This window comes from Palaemon carinicauda, chromosome 9 (assembly GCF_036898095.1).
Source record: "Palaemon carinicauda isolate YSFRI2023 chromosome 9, ASM3689809v2, whole genome shotgun sequence".
NCBI lineage: Eukaryota > Metazoa > Arthropoda > Malacostraca > Decapoda > Palaemonidae > Palaemon > Palaemon carinicauda.
Window position 1 is genome coordinate 133724878 of NC_090733.1, and position 7500 is coordinate 133732377.

Sequence of the window (7500 nt, forward strand, 5' to 3'; positions counted from 1 at the left end):
TAACTACACTACAATTGTTCAGTGGCTACATTCCTCTTAGTAAGGCTAGAAGAGAGACTATAGCTGTGGTAAGCAACTCTTCTAGGAGAGGAACACTCCAGAATCAAACCATTGTTTTCTAGTCTCGGGTACCCTCTGTACCATGGTCTTCCACTGTCTTGGGTTAGAGTTCTCGTGCTTGAAGGTTATTCGGGCACACTATTCTATCAGTTTCCTTATTAACTTTCCTCGCTGGGCTATTTTCCCTGTTGGAGGCCTTCGGCTTAATTATAAAATCCTGCTGTTCTAACTTGGGTAGTAGCGTAGGTAGCAATAATGGTAATAATAATAGATAAAATTTAAATATCTATCATAAGTTTCAATTTCTACCGTATGTTTATATCTATAAGATTTAATGTGTATATTTTATCTCCCGAATTTATTCAACCCAGTTCAGTAGGGGTCAAGTTTGACCTACCTGGCTGGTGAATCTCCATCCCTACAATAATAACAATCTCTATTCATCTCATTTTGCTTCGTTATAATTTCAAGTAAATATAATGAACCTAGAAATTATTATACGTCAACGACCGTCTCTGTCAAATAAGTCTTTTTCAAACGGTTTCGTTCAAGGATCCCAGTCTCTTGCATTCTGCCCCAATAGGATTATTCATTAGATTCCCCAAAATTGACGACCAAGAGCGAATGATATTCCGCAGTCCAACATTGCCTTAACGGTTGACTTACGATTGAGACAAAGGGCTGCGTATGAATAATTCATCGGGGATTCCCTCTTCGTCTTTGGACTATGAAGAGGAATTCAGTGTTCGTAATATGCAAAGGTTTGAGACGTAGAAAGTTCGGGGTCTTGCGAAGCAAAAATTGAACACATTTCATGATTGAGGGAGGTCGATGGAACGATTTTCTGTGGCCTGATCTCTGTTATTGGCTGATGCTGCGGATTTCATCTTACTCATTTTTACTTTGTAAGAAAATATATCTTTGATATTCAAGGTTTAGTCCGATCAAAAGGCAGATCAAAAGTCATTTACAAATCTTGCAGCTGTTTTATTATTTGTTGTTTCCAGTTATTCAAAATAGGATCTAACTTGGCCAGTTGCGAAATGGAACTCTAACACGTCGTGAGCCATCTCCGTTGAGCGGAGATAATACATATAAACATACATACACACACACACATACATATATATATATATATATATATATATATATATATATATATATATAATATATATATATATATATATATATATATATATATATATATATATATATATATATGTATATGTATATATATGTGTGTATATATCATCTCTGATGGAGATGGGGCAGGAGATGTTAGACTTCCAGTTCTCGACAAGTAGTTCGAGATGAGGTTCCTGGTACCGTGCAGTTTACTTCAAACATCGCAAGTAAGTTTAGGAGAGAGAGAGAGAGAGAGAGAGAGAGAGAGAGAGAGAGAGAGAGAGGGGGGGGGGTGCGCATAATATTTTGTATTTGTTGTATGTATAATATAAATATAGAGGTGTGTGTGCGCATGATTGTTCGAAACTACCTTTCTATCTTCTCACTGCACCCCAGTTCTTTCCTTCAGATTTGATTCCACCAGTTTTATCACATATAAAAGAAAATAGGGGATAACGTGTTCCTTCTGATATGTGAAAGAGAAGCTCTCCTTGTTCCTATAAACATCGAAAGCAAAATGTACGTGATGTTCCAAATGAGATGTATCACCGAACCCTCGGGAAATCTGCCTTGCAGATGCATTTCCCTAACACAGACTCGTGTCTATTTTAACTTATTCTTCTATTTATGATTTCCAAATGGAGCGTCTGCTTGAAGAGGAAAGCAGTATGCAAGCACTCGTGCTTTGCAGTATATCATGCGTGGTTTTGATTTTGTTTGTTCATTTTTCCTTGATGGTAAACAACAGGTAAATGTAGATTGAAAATTATATATTTTAAACAAAACAGTTTAACTTTATATCTTATTTACATTTGTATGTACGTATTAGTCTATGTACAGTATGTATGTATATATATATATATATATATATATGTATATATATATATATATATATATATATATATATGTGTGTGTGTATATATAAATATATATGTTTATGTATATATATATATATATATATATATATATATATATATATATATATATATATAGATAATGTATGTTTTAAGCATATGGCCAATCGCTGTTGGAGCTCTTGGGCTATAGAATCCTGATTTTGCAAAATTTTCCCCTATCCACATTTGTGATATTAAAACTGTGTTAAGGAGTCCCAGGTGAAAACTTTTAAAAGTAAACCCATCTGGATTTACCAGTTATAGAAGGAAAAGTGAAATGTTATCGAGCCTTTTGAGTCGAAGGTTCAAGCTCAGTGCTCCATCTAGATTGTTCTTAGAAGGAGACCGATCACCCACCTGGGATCGATATCCTGTTTCTAAGTTAAGGAGAGATTAATTGCTATTGAAATAAGATGTCACTCCCGATATATATGTATGTATGTATATATATACATATATTTGTTTATTTTTATATATATGTATATATATTATATATGTATATTCATATATATATGTATATATACATATATTTATATATATATATATATATATATATATATATATATATATATATAATACAGTATATATGTATATACATATATATACATATATATATACATATATATATATATATATATATATATATATATATATATATATATATATATATATATATTGATGCATGTGTACGTGTTTATAGTAATAGAATAGCAGTTATAATAGTGACTCGCTAGTATGATGTTCAGCTTTTAATCTCCAGGGGAAACAGAGTGCATCAAATACATTTTGTTAAATGCCAGTCCCGTGTACGTCAACACATCTAAATACATCAGTAGCCTAGACATTAATGAGTTATTTCCATTCTTGTGCCCTTTAGATGTATTTAAACATAATTGAAAGTTAATTAAATCATATTTTTGTGAAGAATTGTATTCATAATATTTCATTGAAAAATATCTCTTTCTATCACACCATGCATACTTTATTTTAAACACTGAAATGGAATTATTATTATTATTATTATTATTATCATCATCATCATCATCATCATCATCATTATTATTATTATTATTATTATTATTATTATTATTATTATTATATGCTAAGCTGCAACCCTTGTTGGAAAAGCAAGATGCTAAAAGGCCAAGGGCTCCAACAAGGAAGATAGCTCAATGAGGAAAGGAGAGGAATAAACTACAAGTGAAGTCATTTAACAATTAAAATAAAATATTTTAAGAACAATAACACCATTAAAATAAATATTCTGATATTAGATTATTGCATTTTTATAATCATCTGAAAATTCCCTTATGATTCACGATATCTGTAGATTTCTTTTTTTTTTCATATTTGACAGACATTTATTCAAAAATGTCTGATTGTCGTATGCCTTCTTTGTGGAAACTATTCATAAATATACCAGTAATAAATTGTTCTGATATGAATTTTTGTATGAAATATATTTTAAATGTTATAATGTCATGTCTATTTAACACGTAGATTAATTTTTCTTTGTGGAATAGCAAAAAAGTTTTAATCTTCCGTTCCTTGCTTCATACTTAATACTTCAGGATATGCGCACTTGATATTCTGATTTGAAACGAAACAAACTTTTATCTTATTCTTTAAATTTTTTTCATAATTTTTAAATATATAATTATACAAATATCATGGTATTGAAATAGTTGGGTAACTTAATTGCGTTCTTTTGAAAGTTCATAATATGAATACCAAAATAAATGGGAAATTACTTCTTTCTGTTTCATCACATTCATTTATTCATTTATTCATTCATTCATATGTTAATCAAATGACTGAAAGGCTTCGCTTTTCTTATATACCTTGATGAGGAAATGGAATCTTGTGCAATTCAATGCAAAGACGCAACTGGAAAATCTCATATGAATAATTAATTGCCTCTTCAACAGGCAACGGAATTTACTCCTTTTTCACGAATTTCACTTCGAGATTAGACTTTAAATGTATTTTACTTTTCCACCATGAGCTGGGCTGCTTTTGAATTTATAATATCCGTTTAAAACATTAAGCTGATTTTCCCGGAAACTCGTTCTGGTTCTTTGCAATCAAGCTGAGGATTCATTTGTGTGAATCAGCGTTGTGAAAACTTCGCACCTTTTTTTAGTGATAATTGCAAAGGTGAAAAACGTTGAATGTCAATTTGGTCTGCATAGAATTTTAATTTTATTGCTTTTATTAGTAATAAGGACTTAGGAAAATATATCCTGTGTTTCTTTAACACTTCTGAAGATGAACACACGTATTAAACACACACAAATACACACACATATATATATATATATACATATATATATATATATATATATATATATATATATATATATATATATATATATATATATATATATATATATATATATATATATATATATATATATATATATATATATATATATATATATATGCATATACACATACATACATATATGCGTATGCATGGGTAAGTACATACATCTCTCTCTCTCTCTCTCTATCTCTCTCTCTCTCTCTCTCTCTCTCTCTCTCTCTCTCTCTATATATATATATATATATATATATATATATATGTGTGTGTGTGTGTGTGTGTGTGTGTGATTGTATATGTATGTATGCATATATACATCCATACCCCCTCCTTTTGTGACCTCGGATAACACTAGAAATTTTCACTGCTCGACAGCCAACAAAACTCAACTGTTCACTCTTACCAAATATATGCAAATAAAGCGGCAAATATCCATTGAACTTTAAAGGCTGATTTTGAATGAGAGAGCGACGTAGTTAAACAAATATCAACATAAGGAGAAGAAACGAGCTCCGGGTAACTGTCACAAAGGGTTTTGGAAACGTCACTGCCTGGGGTTTAGATCCCGCTCAAGGTTGATAGTTTCTTTAGTGTCTGCAGCCTCACCAGCCTTGTGAGCTAAGGATGGGGGTTGGGGAAACCTATGGGTCTACCTGCACAGATATCGGCAGCCATTGTCTTGCCTTCTCTGGTGCTAGCTTGGGTGGGTAGAAGGCTTGGGAGCTGATCATACATATATATGGTGAGTCTCTAGGGTATTATTCTGCTAGCTAGGGCATTGTCACTGTCCCTTGTCCTTAACATTCTTGAGCGACCTTTAAATCTATAAACGAATCCTATCTTTCGAAATCCTGCAAATTTTACTCGGGGTGAGATAAACTCACCCACCCTCTGGTTTTGTGGTTTTTTAGTCCTTATTCTATTTAGTTTATATATATTTAGAATTTATTTTGGACACATTCACCGGGTCTGCTGAAAGTCTATCGCAGTGCTCAATTCCTTTTCAGTTAGTCCACGGGTGATATAACTACTAACAATAATTTCTTATGTAGCCAGCTGTAAGATCAGACCCTCACAAAAACGAGAGAGAGAGAGAGAGAGAGAGAGAGAGAGAGAGAGAGAGAGAGAGAGAGAGCGTTACCATTTTTTATACTTAATTTTTCCTCTCAGGCATGGTCTATTATATTGCTTTAAAATTATTATTATAATGAAATGGTCAAGATTATTATTATTAAGGAAATTAATGTTATTATTAAAATGATTAGTTATTAATATTATTAAAACTTAAAATTATTAAAATTTTGATGGAAGCTTTTAAAAAAAATTCTCGTAAAAACCTCCACCTAGAGTATTTTGTCTCTGTAGACGCAGGAAATACAAATCTGTTAGTAAACTGAATTCTCATTAGAAAAAAAAAACAAAAAAAAAAAAAACAGGTGGTGTTAGAGTATTCAGCCTCGTTAGATAATTAAAAAAAAAATATCTTTCAAGCACAGGAACGAGGCTGTGAGGCACTTTTTAGGATTATTCTTGCTCAACGTTTCCTGTTCTTTTCTCACTATTTTCCGGGAAGATTTCCTACCTGTGTTCTTTCCTAAATTACAAAGTTGGTAGAATTAAAAAAGAAATTATTTGGAGCAAAGAAAATAGGATTGATATTGATCTCAAGAAACAAAACAAAAACAAAAATATATGTTTTTAGTCATCGGAATGAGCGAAAATATCTGGATGACAAATTTACACGACATATTGAACAGAGGCAAAATACTATTAAAGCTATCAAATTTAAATGGCTGAATAAAACCACGAAAATCTGATAGTAGAAAAAAAAAGAAACTAAAAGAGCGATCAAATTAAAATAGCAAGTATTGGAATGGACCTCCAATATATAATGGTAGAAAAGATTGAATAAAAAAGGAATATTTTTAACAGAGTTAATGTTGGCAATTAAATGCCTAACTTTTAAAGTACTCTACTGAAATTCCTCTCAAAATAAACTTCTTTGGTCAGTGATGTCTAAAATTATTTTGTTTTCATCTTACACATTATACCAATTTAGAGTGGACCTTCCCAAGAAGGGTGAAGCCCTCAGAGAGTTTCTAAATAGCTCAATAACCTTTTCCTTGATTCTAGCAGACGTTGGTACCTATTTACATTTGGATGTTCTCATGGTTTGTAGTTCGAGAAGCATTTCACGGACCTGGCAAGTGTGAACCCAGCTTTAAAGCCCAATAAGTCGTTTCTCACGACATTGATATTTGCAGAGAAAAGAACATGAGTTGATACTTTATTCAATAAAAGAAGAACTTCCAGCTGAGAATCACCTGATAAATAAAGGTATTGAAACAAACTCATGTCATGTGTATGTACACCCCTATCTCCACTCCACCCTCTCAAATTCCACAATAAACAGTACGTTAGTTGCGTCTGTCTGTGGCATTAAAGAAAGTAATGTATTTTTTACTGATATTCACCATATTTTAAAAGTGTAACCAATGAAAATTCTAGTTCTAATTTACGGTATTAATTTATCGACCAAAGCTGGTTACCCAATCACAAGCGAACTAATGAAATTAGGAAGTGATAAATGTGCTGTTACTGAGGAATTTGTCGGGTACTTGGAATTATCCTTTAACCGTAGCAGGAATATTGCTAGGTTCTTTAAACAGTTCTTACATTATCGTTACTCTTCTTGCTTTTATAGGATTCCTCTCCAACACCCTTTCTACAAACCATTTTGACGAATGGCAAATGTAAATATTTCAGAAAACCACTCCAAATAAGTGTGTGTACTAATTTTCTCAGTAATATGCATCCCATAAATATATCTACCAAAGTTGTTACTGTATCAAAGCTCCTGAAGCCACTGATAATGTTCTCCCCGATATGCGAATGTAGAAGATACTAGAGAATAAAATCCATTGACGCAAACTTCAATTCGATTTAATCATTATTATTATTATTATTATTATTATTATTATTATTATTATTATTATTATTATTATTATTCAGCAGTATTCGGAAATTATAGAGAGGTGAAATTCAGTATGATTAAAACTGTGGCACCTGAACTCGACATGCAACATTACCTGTAGA